The sequence below is a fragment of the Crinia signifera genome, chromosome 4 (assembly GCF_055691185.1).
Source record: "Crinia signifera chromosome 4, ASM5569118v1, whole genome shotgun sequence".
NCBI lineage: Eukaryota > Metazoa > Chordata > Amphibia > Anura > Myobatrachidae > Crinia > Crinia signifera.
The window spans coordinates 184,184,585-184,202,999 of NC_139220.1; the positions used below are offsets into that span (position 1 = coordinate 184,184,585).

Below are 18,415 nucleotides of genomic sequence, written 5' to 3' on the forward strand. Positions count from 1 at the left end.
AACACTATTGCATGCATGCTTCTGGATATTTCTGTTATTTTATTCAAGAAAGACTTTTCTGTTTTTATTATATTGAATTTTAACATGTTGATATACTGCTTTAGAAACACAAATTGTTAAGACTTGATTTATTAGATATACCTGACAAACTGCATATTTTACTAGATCAGGACTGGTTCTATCTACCCTTGCATTAGGTTCACTATTTTGTGTATTTTTTATGACCAGTCAACATTATGAGGTCTAAGCCTTTGTAGATGTTTTTAATCAGTCATCTATTGACTAAGTCATCTGAATAAGTAATCTATTGTTTTAGTTGTTATACAGTTATTTTGTCATTTTAATGTTAGTGCTTTTGCAGTGCATCCAATGACATTTGTGTTGAAAGGAGCAGTCCTACTGTACTCAATTGTTAACGTTTAACTGAGCTAACCTTCCCCTTAGAGGAGCCATAGGGACTGTGTGCTGAAACAGTGTTCCTGCACTCCAGTAGCAGCAGTGGGAGCTGTGGAGAAGAAGACCAACCTACAGATACTACAGGGAGGTGGAACTTGTATTTGTAGTATATAAGCATACAGTTTGGGGCGAATGTGACAAGGGAAGATTGTAGGAGTAATATAGGACCAGAGCAGAATGGAGAAGACGTATGCTCCCACACACTTTTCATATTGCCATATGTGCTTTCACTCCCTCTCCCTAATGTTTATATTTGTCGTTTGACAATTGCTAGTAGGGAGTGGCAAGGGAAGGGAGGGGCGGTTGATGTAATGTCTTATAAAGGAAGATCGGTAGAGGTGTGTAAGCAGCAGGTCTATGAGCCTTGACTACATGTAAAACATATATTATGTGGCAGCCCACACCTGCCCTTGCATGGCTCACTGCATAATATATGTTTGACATGTAATAGAGATTCAGGAAAGTGGGTCATGGTGTGCATACAGCTCATTGCCCAATATCATGCTAATTCACCACTGAGCACATCATTAAGAGATCAGATTGCTTGTTAAGTGTTAAACCATTCATCATAGGAAATAATCAATTCTACCACAGAATGAAACAAATACAAATTCTGATCACATAAAACACAACACCATAAATTAAATGATTCCCATACAATTCCACACAAATACAGTCAGCACTGCTGCTTGTGAGTGCAGACACCTCACTCCTGTCCTTTCATACTCCATAATCAAAGGGCTGGGCTGCAGACAGGGTTGTTTTAAAGCATTAATGTGCCCAGTGCAAGTAAATTTCCTATTAGCAGATTCACATACCTCTAGACAAAAAATCAGGGGCGGGCTGTATCCCAGATGAATCTTGTACCAAATTTTCTTGAGAGTGAGCAATGCAATACATAACAACAACAAAAAATCATTTTCTGGTGTTTCTGCTACTAGATGCTTGTAAAATTATTTAAATGTACACATATTTAGGGGAACACAGACTTTTCTTTGCGTATAAACAAAGACGCATTTTAGGAGATAAATACAAAAGCTTACAGGTATAAAGTTTCTTTCCTGAAGTGCTAATTAGAATTACTCTGATGTGATGCTTTTATTTATTCCAACATATACATTTGTAGGTCAATCCACAAGTTAACTTTCTTAAGTATATTGCCACGCTCTGAAAACTTGTGTAAACTTTGAAATGGACTAGAGTGAGCGACAGCTGGCGCGAGGACTGCGCCGGGTGAGCTGCTGCTGCTCACCAGCCACCGCCCCCCCCCTGCCTTAATCCAACATCTTTTTCAAGACTGATTGAGATTGCTGGAAACAGGGCCAAAACCTGTCGGGTTTAGCCGCGTTTCTGTCAAAAGCAGGTGCAACTGCAGCTATTCCGCCAATCCACCTGGTTTCTGACAGGTCAGTGCATTCAGCATTGAATCGGTCGGTACACCTTCTGACCTACATCAGTCGGAAATTGATGTCTTTCCGACAAGATGGCAGTTTCGACTGTAATTGAATATACGCCATAATCTATTAAGGATTTCTAGTGCACGGTCTGTGTTACAAACAGGTACCACTACAGCATCTTAGATCACATAGATCATAGGTCGGACCTTCAGCTTGTGAAATCTCATATCTTAGTGCTAGTTATTCATACAAATTTGCTTCATGTCCTCATTTATAGGATTATATTATTTTGTGTTATTTAGTATTCATGCAGCACATAGCATTCATAAATAGGACAAGCAACTATAACACTGTGTTTCCTTCTTGATGCAGAAATCTCATAAGAGCAGCAGTGAGCATCCTGCCCAGGACACTGTAATTCCTAAATCACCTTCCTCTCATTAGTCACTGCTAAGCTTGCACTGTCACCTGCTTTGCATCTGGCACAGACCTGAGTTTACTGTGTGCCTGGCAAGTAATTTATTAGCGTTCAGTCTATTATAAGTCTTTGTCCATAGAGAATTGGTCCCAATCCCGCTTAGAGAAATCACACTGTGTGCTAAAAGATCCCAATAACAGATGCTGCTGTCTTATTAATTAAAACATATGCTTATGTTTTGTACTGTAACTACACAATCCTAATTAAGGTAATTAACTTAATTGGACTATGTTAAATTTGCATTTTGTATGATCTAAATAAAGTCATTTAATTTTAGTGAATAGACTGGACAGGAAATCTGGCCTGATGGGTCACTGGAATGAGTTAGCAGCTTGGATTTACAATTATAATGTGTTATTGGCATGAGTTTTGCTTCTGCTAACAGGAGAACATGTACAGTAGACTAAACACTTACGCTGGGAATGGGTTTTGTTTCTTACTGAGACAGTGAAAAGGTGGCCAATTTGTAGGCCGATTGCACAAGGTTGTATGGAAAAACAGGGCAGCACAAGCAAAAGGTTGACATGGAAATGAGTAGCACATGAGTTGTTTTTTAGGTCTTTGTGGGTGTCAATTTGTATCTTGTTGCATGTGGACCTCCAATTAGTTTACCACATTTGCGCACCATGTTTTCCAACTGTAGTCCATGTGGATGGAAGAATGAAACCGTTTAAAAAAAAAAGGAAAAAATTGTACAAAATATAGACTATATGCTTTGTCGACCATTGTCATGTCAACCTTTTGGCCATGTTGACCTTTGACAATGTCAACCATAAGTGATCGACTTTATTACTGTCGATCTAAAGTCCTGATACCCCAGGAACGGCACTGTCTTTCTATATATTCTTTGTAATGGTGCCCACAGACACTACAATTGTACTGTGCTATGCGTTTTTGACTATACAATGGTTCTATACAATTTTCTTTTAGCATGCGATGCGATTGGCACTTAGCACGTACGATGTACGTGCGATGCGATGCGATGCGATTTGATCTTAGTTTTGTAATGTTAATTTTCTGAACTTTATTCTGTTTATTGTTCACTTGTTTAAAGAACCCATAAAGTTGTTTGGAATTTTTTCAATGATGTGAAAAAAGTACTTCTGAGGTAATGTCAGTACAATAAAGTAAAAAAAAATAGATTTGCTTTATCTGATCATTCACTTTGTGTGTATGTTTGGTACTGCTGCGCTGCATATAATGGATGAGTTTCAATACCAGGTACAAGTTCTTTATGCACAGGGCATAGCCGTGATGCACATGGAACATGAGCATCACCATAAAAAGCAGAAAAGGTCTCGGAGCTGCTGGTCTAAAGCTTGGTTTCTGAAACGTGAAGCCATGTCCCATACATCCCTCCTTGCTGAATTGCAAGAGAAAAATCCGGAGGACTACCGTAATTACTTACGGATGGATGACCAAACCTTCCGGGATCTTCTTGAATTGGTGTCTCCCCTGATAAGTAAAAATGACACTATCATGCGAAAGGCCATATCAGCAAACGATCGGCTAGTGGCTACCTTGCGCTATCTAGCCACAGGGAGGTCATTGGAGGACCTGAAATTCTCCACAAGGATTTCCCCGCAGGCTTTGGGAGAGATTATTCCAGAAACCTGTGAAGCCATCTACACAGTTCTGAAGAGAAAGTGCTTTCAGGTAACGTTGTGCTTTCCCTCATATTGTCACAACATAAATAAAGTTCCTTTACTGTTACAATATCCATCCTGTGGACCGCGGATGCGGGACCATTTGTCTTCAACAAGAAGATAGACAGCCATTCGGACGACACCATTAGTTCGACAACTCAATAGGTTGACATGCTTTTAGGTCAACATTCCATTAGGTTGACATGTTATTAAGTCGACATGCCATTAGGTCGACACTGACGTTAGGTCGACAGTGGCTAGGTCGACAGTGGCTAGGTCGACAGTCAAATGGTCGATATGGTTTTTTACAATGTTTTTTGACCAAAATGTCGACACAGCCGACATGGACGCAGTTTGAAGTCAAACGCAGCCCCTCGCATCACACGCTTCACTCGCTATGCTTCGGGTATGGTTTTTTATTCACCCACCACGCCCTACTGGATATTAGGGCATGAAATTCCACCTGTTGGCACATGTCGGCTCAAAAAACTGTGAAAAAACCCATGTTGACCATTTGACTGTCAACCTAGACAATGTCGACCTAATGGCATGTCGACTTAAGGACATGTCAACCTAATACGATGTCGAACTAATGGTGTCGACCAAATGGCTGTCCTCCCTCTTGTTGTCGACAAATACTCTGGATACCGTGGGCCTCTAGCTGCTGTTTATGTACACATTGCAGCATGGCTTCCCACAGTTTGTGCATTCCCTAATATAAATAATTTGCCAAGGAATGCTTGGATGTGTAATTATGGTGCCGGAACAATTGACTCCGTTACACATTGGACTGTGTAGGTTTCCTCCACTGACTTTCAGCACCATTTGAGTCATGGGGATTACAGGGAGAAAGGCAGGCAGTAAAAATGAGGCAATGTAATTTGTTCAAAACATTTAAGTTTTTTAAAGGCAACAAGTTCTGTACTTCGAACCCACCCTCCTCACGATGCTGTCTGGCAAAAGGATGATATTGGGAGGTGTAAAATGTCCACAAAATGTGATGGTAAAGCGTCTCAATTTCATAGGGTCAAGGTGTATACTACTGAACCTGTTCACAATGGCAATGGTCAACGCAACAGCTGTCGACCATGTTAATTCCACTAGCCACATCAACCTGAAGCGTCGTGAGTGCTGCGAGTCCCCACACGGGAGATGGATACCTTTCACAGGTATCCGGGTTCCACTTTGGCCTTCACAGGTATTTTCAGTGCTCGCAGCGCTCACGACGCCGCAGGTTGATGTGGCTAGTGCAATTAACATGGTCGACAGCTGTTGCGTTGACCATTGCCATTGTGAACAGGTTCAGTAGTATACACCTTGACCCTATGAAATTGAGACGCTTTACCGTATAAATTTAGTTGGCCACATTGTAGCGGATTCCTGGAAGTCTGGACTTACACATGCAAACAGACGGGAATCACATTGGCAGAGATCCCATACGTCAGGTGACCACGCCCCAACGCGTTTCATCACTGATGACTTCGTCAGGAGGCGTGTCAAAGGTACGTATAAGTCATCAGTGATGAAACGCGTTGGGCCGTGGTCACCTGACGTATGGGATCTCTGCCAATGTGATTCCCGTCTGTTTGCAGTCCTCGTGTCTGGAACTCTGTCCTCGCCACAGCTGTTTCCATCTGCCGGTTCCCTTGATGTCCTCCGGTGTCCGCGATATGAAGCTGACGTACTGATGGTGATTCCTACTTATTGGATTGTATGTGAACCAACACTTTTCTTCAGTAAACACTGTGCAATTATAATTACCTGTGCGCTCCTCATATCTTTTGTTCAATGCACGTTACTGAGGCCGTGACAAAGCCTATTTGGAGTGAGCAACACCACATTCTAGAGGCAGAACCAATTGATTATGTGCTAACCTTGCGCAGATCCTTCACCTGTATGTGTGTGTGTGTGTATATATATATATTTATATATATTAGTACCAAGAACCGTCACTCTCCAAGTAGTTTCCACATAAACCTCTTACCCGGTGCCTTCCTTACTAGACCTCTCAGCCCACGTATATACAGCAGAATTAGGCGGCACTCACGGAATTCTTCAGTGAAAAAAATGCAAGTTTATTGCATGTTACAGACCCATGTAACATGCAATAAACTTGCATTTTTTTTCACTGAAGAATTCTGTGAGTGGCGCCTAATTCTGCTGTATGTATGTATATATATATATATATATATACATATACACACACATAAATATATATCTATTCATAATATTAGATGTCAACATAATATTTATATCTAGGTTTAATCATATGTCTTTCATCATTTTTACATATAGTTCCCCAAAAACTCAGATGAATGGATTCAATTGGCACAGGGTTTCGAGGACCGGTGGCAATTTCCCAATTGCTGTGGCGCAATCGATGGCAAACATATCCGAATAAAGCCACCAGCCAACAGTGGATCCATATTTTATAATTACAAAGGGTATTTTAGCACTGTGCTGATGGCTATTGCCAATTCCAATTATGAGTTTATATATATATCGGTTGGTACAAATGGGAGATCATCTGATGGTGGAACCTTTAAGGCCACCAAATTCTATGAAAGACTTAGAGACAATGCTCTACATTTGCCCTGTGATAATGCCTGCAAATTTGGATTGAAATCTGTTTTTGTGGCTGACGAGGCCTTTGCACTTGAAGAGCACCTCCTCAAACCTTACCCGCAAAGAAGTCTCGACCAAGAGAAGCGAATTTTCAATTATAGATTGTCACGGGCACGCAGGGTCATTGAGAATGCCTTCGGGATTTTGTGCAGCAAATTCCGGGTGTTTCACACCACCATTGATTTGTCGTTAAACAAAATTGATAAAGTTGTCCTAGCAGCCTGTGCCCTTCACAACCACTTACGGCAAACATCTAGATGTGCTACTAGACCATCCACACCGTATGTGTCAGAATTGACTACTGAAGCCATCGAGAATTGTCCCCTAGACAACTTCACAGTCAACTCCACAGCACATGGTTCCTCCACATCTGCACGACAAGTTAGAGAGCAGTACAAGACCTTCTTCAATGGAATTGGCTCGGTTCCATGGCAGGACCAGAGCATATCATAAAAAGGATATTTTGAGCAGCATTAATTCTTTTTTGGCTTAGTTTCATTGATGAAGGTTATTTAATAGCTACTGTATTTGTAAAAAAATGGAGTAACATTGTTTACCCAGTCCCTGCACGGAATCTCAGACTCATTATTTATGTTTTCCTCCTTTTCCATGTCATTAAATTTAACCACGTTTGCAGTTTACCTTCTAATATCGGTCGTCTATTTTTCAAATGGTCCTTTGAGCACACATCACGGTTCACAGGTAATGTGCACGACACTTTGGATGTTCCATATTTTTAATGGTATAAAAATGTCACAATTCATACACCTCTAAAGTTTAATACAATTCTGCTATCCATGGATAGGATTTGCAGGTTACTACCTTGGGTTCTACAAACTAATACACTACTACTGGCCCTATGGACAATTTTACACACCACATGCATACAACCCTGTAATTTGGAGAAACATTCCTGGAGAGGTACCCTAACACCCATTATAATCACATGCTGATCAATTCCTCGGGCTGTTTGGGTTGACACAAGTCATATGGTTTGAGTCATACACTGAGATCACATATTTTACGGATGGAACAAATAAAAATATTGGAACAATATACACTGTCGTAGTGTGAAATGAAGAAAACCAGTCAAAAGATCAGTGAATTTCACAAACCAAGTGCCGTGTGTGTAGTCACCCATGATAATGTGTGTACTAAGTTTTCAATAAGCAAAAGTGCACTATAAATAATAATTCCCCAAACATGTATAAATATCTTCTAAAAATATTATGCAATAAATAAGACTCCACACAGTTATTTGAACTTTAAAATTTTACTTGGAGTAAAAAAATAAGTAAAATTCTGGACCCGATTCATTCCATTCACGGAGGCAAAACACTGCCTCTGAGGATTGTGCAAAATAACAAGGAAAAAAGGAATCAGGCACAAGACCAAACAGTCACATGGAAGGCACAAAACAATGGGGCAAACTATCCATGTGTACGGAAGAAAATGCTAACATGCGAAACAGTAGGTAGAAAAGGAAATCATTGGAAACAAGAACCACAACGTTCAGAAGGTCAGTACTGATGAGATCTACAATGCCATAAATAATGATATTACAACATATGAAATTTAGTATTGAGCAGACACCACGGAGAAGTGCAGAAACCTTTTTTTAAGCAACAAAAATTAACGCAAAATAAGATTAGTGCCAAATCAAACTATAAAAATCAATGGAAATAAACATCATCATCTGGTGAGGGGGATTCCAAACACATCATCCCTGAATAAAGACCACCAGACAATGTGTTGGGTTGAGAGGTGGCGGGTGACTGGGTGGAAGGCCCGGGCGCATAATATGAAGAGGGGGGATGCGGAGGATTTCCCGACGCACTGTGCACGGGACGGGGAAATGGGTAGGTGGGCTGTGTGGGCAGGTTACGCTGGCGCATTGATAACGGTGTAATGTCACACTCATCAGTTAACGTATTATCTGATGCGCGTGCCAATCCACAATGGACAATGCGCTTGAAGATGCGACATTGCTCTGGGTTCATCTTCCTACACTCGCCGGCAATATGGTTGCCAAAAATTTGAAAATCATCCGGGGGTCTTTGCAAGAGTGCCTCCGCTTGCTTAAAAAAAGGTGCCGCTACGGATGCAGCAAAGCAGGTTCCATGGGTGGGTTGCTTCCTCCGTGCTCGTTTTGGTGGAGCCACTGAAGGAGATTCCACCACAGGGTCCTCTGGCAATGTCTCGACTACAGCCGTTACATCCGTAGTGGGGATAGCGTCCTAAGGAGAAATAGAAATAAAATGAAAATTAAAACGTATTCTTGTCACATTTAGCAAAAAGGAAAAAAAGAAACAACTTACGATGTCATCACTCTCCTGATCTTCAAGTGCAGGGGGTTCAGGAGAGTCGTCATCCATCGGCGTTTCCTGTGCACTTCTCCGTGGTGGTTGCTCAACAATAAATTTCATTATGTCATAATACCATAATTTCGGCTTATAGATCTCATCAGTACCGGCTCCTGAACGTCGCGATTCTTGGACCAGATGATACTCCTTGACTACTACTGTCCGCATGTTAGCAATCTTCTTCCGCACAAATTTCAAGTCTGCCTCACTGTTTCGTGCCTTACAGTAAGCGATCAGTTTCTCATATGCCCGATTCCTTTTTTCCTTGTTATGATAGTCTCTGTTTTCGGTCCTCCAGAGACAGTCGTTTGCCTCGTAAATTTCAATAAATCGGGTCCAGAACTTTTGCCCCAATGGAGTTTCCATTTCTGTTAGAAAAAATTGCAAAAAAATTAACTTTACAATTGAAACCCTACAATGTTAAATATTGCACATTGTTATATAAATATGGCTTCAGCATGTTGATTGAAATCATGGAGAACGTCCATTTGGTGTATTTAAAGAGGAGAGGGGCAACTTCATACTGAGAAATATTTTAAAACATTGACATTCATTGACACTGGATCCTTCGGAACAGAGTACACATGCATATCATTTTGCTCGGTAATCAACATGTGGTTGTAAACCAGAGTGCACAACCAAACAATATATCGGCATAGCACATTCCAGACAGTGTGGTTGCTGGAAAACCATACTTTACCCGAGCTATCCAAATTACTGCTCAGGAAAATGCTTGGGAACAACAACAAGCAACAGCAGCAACAAAGGTAATACACTCTAGGCAGAGATATTAGTGCACTTCTAGTAATGGAGCTTAAAAAAGTCTGCACTACCATGACTTTGGAACTACATACAAAAGTAATGGTAGACTCTCATAGGGGTCATTGGGCTAGTTTATTAGTCAAAATCAAGGTGGTGAACTTGCTAAAGTTGTCAGCAGTAAGCAACAATGGAAGGAGCATCCCTAGCAACCAATTATGAAAAATTAGTACATACAAATAAAACTAAAGTGCAAAGTCGATGTTGCAATTTTAACTCAATTACTGTGAAATTGGCAGCATCAGGTCTTCATGGATCTTCTGTGCAATATACTTATGGGCCATTCTTATAAGCTCACTGTATACATGGACTACAACGATATGCGTAAATTTTTAAAAACCCCAACATCATAGTGCTCCAATAACATTGTTCAGACCACAATTGCACAAATGTGGATATACACCACATCCAGTTGAATATTGGTGAATTTTCACATATTTACATTCACTAATACTTACCTTTGGTTAAATGTCCAGTAGATGACATTAAATCTCAGTCGTGGAGGTCCTGAAGAGATGTAGCAAAACCAAGTTCCAAAGCTAGGGAGAAATGCAAAAAATTACAATTTTAAATACATTCATGGAAATCACCTGTGAAACTATTTTGGTGTACTCCAAAGGATCATACCATAAAGTATGCAAAAACTGCACACTTAAAAGGGAATTTTGCATTACTAATATGCCAACACGAATACATTTAAGTCATCCTTAATTGTAGTACGTCTACAACCATGTCAAATATGTGCAGACCTAAACATATATTCCTTCTGGTCTTAATATACCGTGCTCCCTTCAGAAGACCCCATAAACATTTTAATTTTGAAATCAAAGGCAAGCACAGATACACTGTAAACCCTCTTTGCAATAGACATATTCCGCAATGCATTATGGTGGACCCTGATAGGAATACAACATACCTGTTGAAACCAAATTTGTTCAATACAATTTAACCAGCCACGTGAAAATAAAGGCAATCTGTAAAAGAAAAAGTCAAAATGCAAACATTGTGAACAATTGGTCGACAAGTGTACATTAAGAAATCATACAATACATGATTCAAAAGTATGCTGTCAAAACATTTTAAATCTGCCCACCCCCCAATGCACATGTCACACATGTCCATCTTCCCCAAGCAATATTACCCAAACAACACACACCGTAATGACATTTGAAATCTGGCATGTAATTTTGTGTGACATTGAAAGAATGGCCATCACGGTACCAGATATAGTGCTCTTTAAATGCAAAATGTCTATCAATGTGTGTGGCATTAGTTTATAGTCATAATGTGCACCAACATTTGCCTTAATAGTGCCACGCAGCTTTACATGCGTGCATCGAAATTGTATGCTGTGCAACATTTTCACAACCATTGGGCTATATATTTATGAGTACACCTTTGCATCCCAACAAAACATCAAACTCCTCCCCCATTCAGTAAAATACACAACTCCCCCTCTCCATCTCACACACATCCACTGCTGGCATTACATAGAGCCGCCTCTACCGCTATGCCAAACCGCCACTACGTCTAATACACAGCCCCTACGCCTTATTAAACACAGCCCCCAATGCCGATATGTATATATTGAACATGAAAATCAACATAGGGAACACGCACCTTAATACACAACCCCCAATATCTGCACTACAAACGCTACACGCCGCGTTACAGAGAGCCCCACTGAGCTTTTTAAACAGCACCAGTAGACACAATGCCTACGCAATACAGAAACTCAAGGATGGTTGCACAATCCACCTTTTAAAAAAAAAAAAAACCACAACCCTACCCTGTACCCATCGTTTCCACAAAATGCTAATATGCTCATGTATTGTATACCTGTGGATTTCACATACCTTTAATGAAAAATGCTTCTGTGGCAAAATGCTTTTTTATCCTAATTCCACCTGGACAATGGTATGGCAAACTGTTAAAGAAAGTGTAAAATTATACTCGGTTATTACATTTGGAGAAAGGGTTTTTGGTTAGAAAAAATGAACAGATTATGCATACTCTATAAATATGTAAGGACAAAACATTGAACCCTTCTGAATGTGAAATACTTCACAATGTTGACAAAATGGGTAATGTCATCTAGAGGGGTCCCTTGCTCCTATGCAGGGGCATAACAGATTACGCCACACACTGTAATGCCACATCCACTATACGCAACACGCCATAATGACACTTAAGGCCCATACACATTTGAAATTTTTCATTTCTAAAGACTTTGACAAAATCTTTGATAGATAAATCATTCACCAAAGTAGTGCGTACACACTTAGCTATTTTCCACAAAGAGCAAGAGATTTTCAGGAGGCGAAAGACTTTTCTGAAAATCTTTCATTATAAATGGGCTGTGTTTGATTTTCAAGGTTTCCATATTTACCTTACATTGGTGGCAATGGACATATAAATTTATGAACATTGGTGGGTAGTGTTCACGGTAATGGATAGATTGCTGGCCTGCGCAATAATGTGGACAGTGTTGGCACTTATTTATGCATTGCTGGAACAGACAAGCAATGTATATGTTACCGCTAACACTGCCCACCAATGTTCAGATATTTATATGGCCAATCTCACCAATGGATATTTATTTAAACGCAAACTTCACACCTATATACTTATTTAAATGGCATGTGTATACTAGACAGGGGGGGCTCAACTCCCCCCCCCCCCTGCCCCCCCGGAGCAACTCGGCGGCCGTCGCCACATCACCCACCACCCTCATTGAGCGACTAAACAGCTCTCACCGCATCATCCCCCAACCTCCCCCCCCCACCCGTGGATCGATGCAGCGCCGGCCGCATCACCCACCAGCCCCTTCCCCCATGGAGCGAGTAACCGCCAAATCGTTCCCCCCTCCCCTTGGGGCGCTCCGTTGGACCATACCTGGCCATCCCTCATTTAATTATATATATAATTATTATTATTATTTACACTTGTGAATATATATAAATATATATATATATATTTAGGAGGGTGGTGGGGCAGCACTTCCAAGCTTGCAAGTGTATACTTGCTCCGGTGCCAAGCTTTAAAGATACCGCAGTATCCAAACAAAGTAGCCAGGTAAGCGGCACCCGGAGACTAATCAATAAGGTAAACCAAACGTGGATGGGATCAAACGTTTTCGAAGTTTATTCACTTCTTCATCAGGATGAAGAAGTGAATAAACTTCGAAAACGTTTGATCCCATCCACGTTTGGTTTACCTTATTGATTAGTCTCCGGGTGCCGCTTACCTGGCTACTTTATATATATATATTTATATATAAATAAATATATATATATATATATATATTTATTATATATTAATAATAATATACTGCTGCATTTAAATGAATTCATTGGTGGCAGTGGGCAGAAAAATATAAACATTGGTGGCCAGTGTGTTTAGCTGGGCACTGGGCAGACAGCATTTGTGACTGCTCCGAGTTAAACATGGAAGGGGGCGGGACGGCCTGGCCGGGGAGCAGCAGCAGCAGGCGACCAGACGGAGCCTGGTGATGAGCGGGGCGGCGCGGACCAGCACAGGGTGAGTATGACAGACGAGGGGGCAGGGGCAGCGGCACTGTCCGCTGGGCTGAAAGTGGTTACACTATCAGCACGGCAGCATGCACACATGGCGATGATGGATGAAAAACCATCCATCATCACCACATCTGCTGGTAAAACCAGCAGATAAACCACTTTGCTTGCAATGATGCGGGAGCGCGCATCATTGCTAGTAGGAAAACTCTGGCCCATACACACTAGGTGATTTCGAGCCGAAAACCGCTCAAAACTACTGTTTTCACCGATTTTCAGCTGAAAAACGTCAAGTGTGTTTGGGCCTTTACACATCCCACCGTAATGCCCAGTACACATTATGCCAAACACCATAATGCCCAGGGTTCTCTCACATACAAGGGGCGATTCAATTCATTGTGATGGGCAAAATGAAACATTCATACTGCATCCAGAAACATGGCTACTTTGTGCTCACAGCGAGGAGAATGAGGGTACCATAATGGGAAGCTTGGCATTGCCCTGCACTAAACCACATCCCGTAGCCTCTCTTTAAGAGATCTTAATGTAAACTAAAACACAGCACAATTTGCAACCTAAAAATTAAGACATATAGACATGAAATCCACCCATAGACCAATGTTTGGGGGAGGGGGGGGGGGATTTAAAAAAAAAATGGCGTGGGGTCCCCCCCACTGATGTAACCAGCACCAGGCTGAAAGAGCCGGGACTGGCAATAAAGAATCAGGAAAACCCGACTAATAGGGCTTCGCTGATTTTTTAAAACCAGCCCAAGGCTCCAGGTCCGGGGCTGGTTCCCAAAATACGGGGGACAAAATGAGTAGGGGTCCTCCGTATTTTAAGAACCAGCCCCAGGCCAAACCAGCCAGCATGGTAATGCCACAGCCGGGGGACACTTATGATATAAGTTCCCGCGGTCAAAGCATTCAGCCCTACCGACCGGTCAGCCTGGCCAGGGGCACTGGGGGAGTGGGGGCCCCCCCAATGAAAGGGTCCCCCCCCTCCAGGACTTCCCTGACCAGGCTGAAGCCTGGTGCTGTCCCCGATGCCCCTGGCCGGTGGGCATCGGGCTGATGGAATGGTGTAACAAATAGAATAAAAACTATTGTCTGTTACTAGTGAACTACAAGTGGCAGCATGCCTCCCCCACAAGCTGGGATTTGGAGAACCACAAGTCCCAGCCTGCAGGGCATCAAAGGGCCCGCTGGGTCTTGTAGTTCAACAGTAAAAGAAATAGTACAATAAACACACTGACACACGTGAAAAATAAAAGTTTAATACATACATAACACATACATACTGATACTGACCGATCTTGAGCCCGTAGGTAGCCTTGTTCCTGATGTTCTGGTCTGTGTCGGCGTCTGTATCCATGTCGGCGATGGCGTCGGCGGTCCGGAGTCCGAAGAAATCCATGTGGGAACCTATGGAAGGAAACCATACTCACCTGTCCCTGGGCGACGTAGTCCAGGTAAGGGTCTCTGCAAAAATACAAACCGCAAACGCGAAACCAGCCCGGACAGCAGAGAGCGGCACGGTGTTTGTTCACATCGAGCAGCTCCGCCTCCCGAATGCCGCTATTGGCCGCCCTGCGGCCTAGCGGCTCCTAATTAGTAAATCCCCGTCAAACTGACGAGTGCAGGGTCATGTGGGGTGGGGAGTACTGGCGTAACTATAGTCCTGCAGGCCCCGCGGTGGCGGGGAGGCATTAGGCAGATGTGGGCACCTGGGGGGGTCGCCGGGAGTATAGTTACCACCTGGTCCCAGCTCCTGCCCTCCCCCTCCTTATCCCATTGCCCCCTCCTTACCCCGGCCGGTCCCTGGCTCCGGCTGCAGTGGTAATGTAATAAGAGACATTTGGAAAATGTCTGCCACCATAATGCTGTATGGGGGCAGCCATTTTCCAAGTTTCTGCATTCTGAAATGACCTAAATGGCTTTCCAGGCCTCTATACACAATAGTGCAGTGTGTTCTGCTCTGCTGAGCACGCTGCCCATGCGCGGCAGGGATGGCAACAGAAATCTTGGGGTCCCCCATAAAAGAAAAAGACCGGTGAAAAAGAACAACCCCCCCCCCCCCCCCTCCCCCGCCCCACCCCTTCAATGTACATCAGGGTTTCCTACTTTTGAAAATCAGTTTCAGGGAGATTTGAGATTCTGAGGGGGTGTGTGATGTTCCACCCAAAGGGCGTGTCTAATGATACATATGGGCGTGTCCAGGGAAGCTATCATTTAGAAGGGATAAATCATTTTAAAAACAAACAAAATAAAACAAAGGGACACCCATAATTTCCAGGCACCAAAAACAACTGCAGGGAAGGGGGAGAGAAACATTTTTTCCTTCTCTCCTGCCCTTTCCCCACTTGTTCATAAATGTTATGCATCTCCCCATGCCCCCACTCCAAACAGTACCTATCTGCCTCCCCCTGCTTCATTATTGGTATTGATGAGGCAGCCCCTAGGGATCTTTCCTCCTCTCCCCATTCCAGGTCCCCACGCTGCTGCAGCTTCATTAAATATGAGCCCCCACCACACTGCTTCCCCAAACAATGTATAAGGCAGTGGGGAGAAACTAATGGTTTATGAAGCAGAAGAGGGGTCAGGCAGGGGAACGTTTTAATGAGAATGCTCTGCTGAAGGAGCGTGGAGGCCTGGAGGCAATACACTTTGCCCCTTCACTGCAGCCTCTTCTGCCCCAGCAATACCCCCTACCCAGATCAAAATTACCCTGTGGGGGGGTCCGGCCGGCCGTGCAGCGTCTACCTGGCTGCGGGGGGGTGCTGGCGTTCCTGCGCTAGATCAAAATTACCGTGTGGGGGGGTCCGGCTGGCCGTGCAGCGTCTACCTGGCTGCGGGGGGGTGCTGGCGTTCCTTAGATTAAAATTACCCAGTGGCGGGGGTCCGGCCGGCCGTGCAGCGTCTACCTGGCTGCGGGGGGGTGCTGGCGTTCCTGCGGGGGCTGCGGGCAGGATTGAAGCGGGCGGGCGGGCGGCCTTGAGGCGAGCGGGCGGCCAATACGGGCGGCTACGCCTCTGCTCCTTTTTATTTTTGCGGGCACCTGCAAAAAAAACAAAAACCTTACCTGATAGTCTTTCCTCTCCGCTCCGCACCGACCTGTGCTGCCGCCTGTACTGCCTCCACGTGACAGCCCTCTTCGCGCCTCAGCAGCAGATGACTGACAGCGGAGGGGGCGTGTCTAAAAAATAAAATAAAAGCACGGACAGCATACAATATCGTATGCCACTACACAGCAGGCCCGATGCTGTGCGATATTGTCCAAAAAAGTATGTGCTGCACATACTTTTTTGGACATACAATATCGGGGTGCCGGGGACGCGCATCGCGTCGCAGAGGCACTTAAACTGCACCCGATGATTGTACAGAGGATGCGTTTTGTACTTAAAAAGTACAAAACGCATTCGATTATTGTAGTGTCTGTGGGCACCATTACATTTCATTTTTTTTTCAAATACATTTTCTTTTATTGAAGCGTAAAGAGAAAATTCAATACAAATAGTTTATGCACAAAATACAAGATATGAATAACACAATAATATGTCAAAATACAAAAACACAAGTACATCAATGCATAATAAATAAAGGGGAAGAGGCAAAATACACATCAGAACGTGGTGGGTTTAGGTCCACTCCCAAATCAATAGTCCCACAGGCATTCCCAAATAAGAACTTAAGGCACTAATGTTAGATCGCTTCAAGTAAAATCGGGGGATCTTGCATACAAACATGAGCCTCATACCAAAGTGAATTTTGGAAGCACCTCCATATCTGATCTTTTATAGCAGTGGTTCTCATCCACTGCTATAAAAGATATACGTTTTCCAGGTCTCCACACAGAGGGTGAAATTTGCTAAAGGAAATTTGTAAAAAAATAGGTGTATTTGTATTTAGAAATACACTTATTTTTGACATTTACAATCCTGAAAATACGGCAATTCGTATTCGTATTGATGTGCTATCAATACGAATACGAATTGCCGTATTTTCAGGATAGTAAATGTCAAAAATAATGCTCTGTACACACGGTCCGATTTCCTTTCCGATGTTGACGATATAGTCAACATCGGATCGGAATCGGATACAGATCGCAAGGGTTTTAACCCTTGCGATCCCGATCCGATCCTGATGCGCGCTCACGTATCGGAAGCCAGAAAGTCTTGGCTGCCTTGTCTATATAGTGCAGATCTGCACTATATAGTCAAGATAGGATGCAAATCGGATGTGCCTTAAGATCCTATCCACGATCTTATCTGAACGGATCGTGGATAGGATCTTAAGGCACATCTTCCGTGTGTACACACCTTAAGTGTATTTCTAAATACAAATACACCTATTTTTTACAAATTTCCTTTAGTAAATTTCCCCCAGAATCACAGGTATAATAATTAGCTCCACCTGTGATCTTTTAAAATGTGTCAGTGAATAATGAGTGCACCTGTGCACCTGCAGAGTGACCTGGAAAACGTGCATTGTTGGGCGGTCTTGAGGAACAAGGTTGAGAACCACTGCTTCATAGCATGAGGCTGAGTATCAATGTAGCTCTCCCACGTGTTACATTTTTTTTTCAGTAGATACATATTTCCGCAAAGGTCCGTCCAACCATTCCATTTAAAAAAATATGGTGTCATTTAGTGAGGAAAAGGGAGAATGGAGGGGGACGTACAGTGCAGCCAAAGTTATAAAAGACATTTCTTAGCACCAAAGGAAACAATGGGCAATTTGTGGACCCTCCCAGAGTCACATGAGTTCCTTCCGACATAATGCCAAAAATCTTAGATTTCATTTTTTAACATTATTCAAATAAAATATTTTCCATGGTTGTATGGTAACTTTAAGTGATTTCAACTGTGAATCATTTATTTAATTAATATACATAATTTTGAGCCAACCTAGACAACTTTTGCTGAAGTAAAACAAAAATGTAGTAAAAAATGTATTAAAATCCCCAAATATCGACCAGGCTGCTTATCCTAAAGATTTACAGCCTGATGCTGTGTACACATGGTTAGATATAAAACTCAGTTTTGACTATATAGTCAAAATCGAATGGAAATCAAATCAAAATCGAATGCTTTTAGCAG

The 18,415-nt window shown here is 42.7% G+C and overlaps 1 protein-coding gene across 3 annotated transcripts in view; it reads left to right on the forward strand.

The window, feature by feature from the left end:
* Nucleotides 1-18,415, forward strand: part of SCAPER (S-phase cyclin A associated protein in the ER) — a 278,002-nt gene that overhangs the window by 227,293 nt on the left and 32,294 nt on the right. The gene's annotated exons all lie outside the window — the stretch shown is intronic.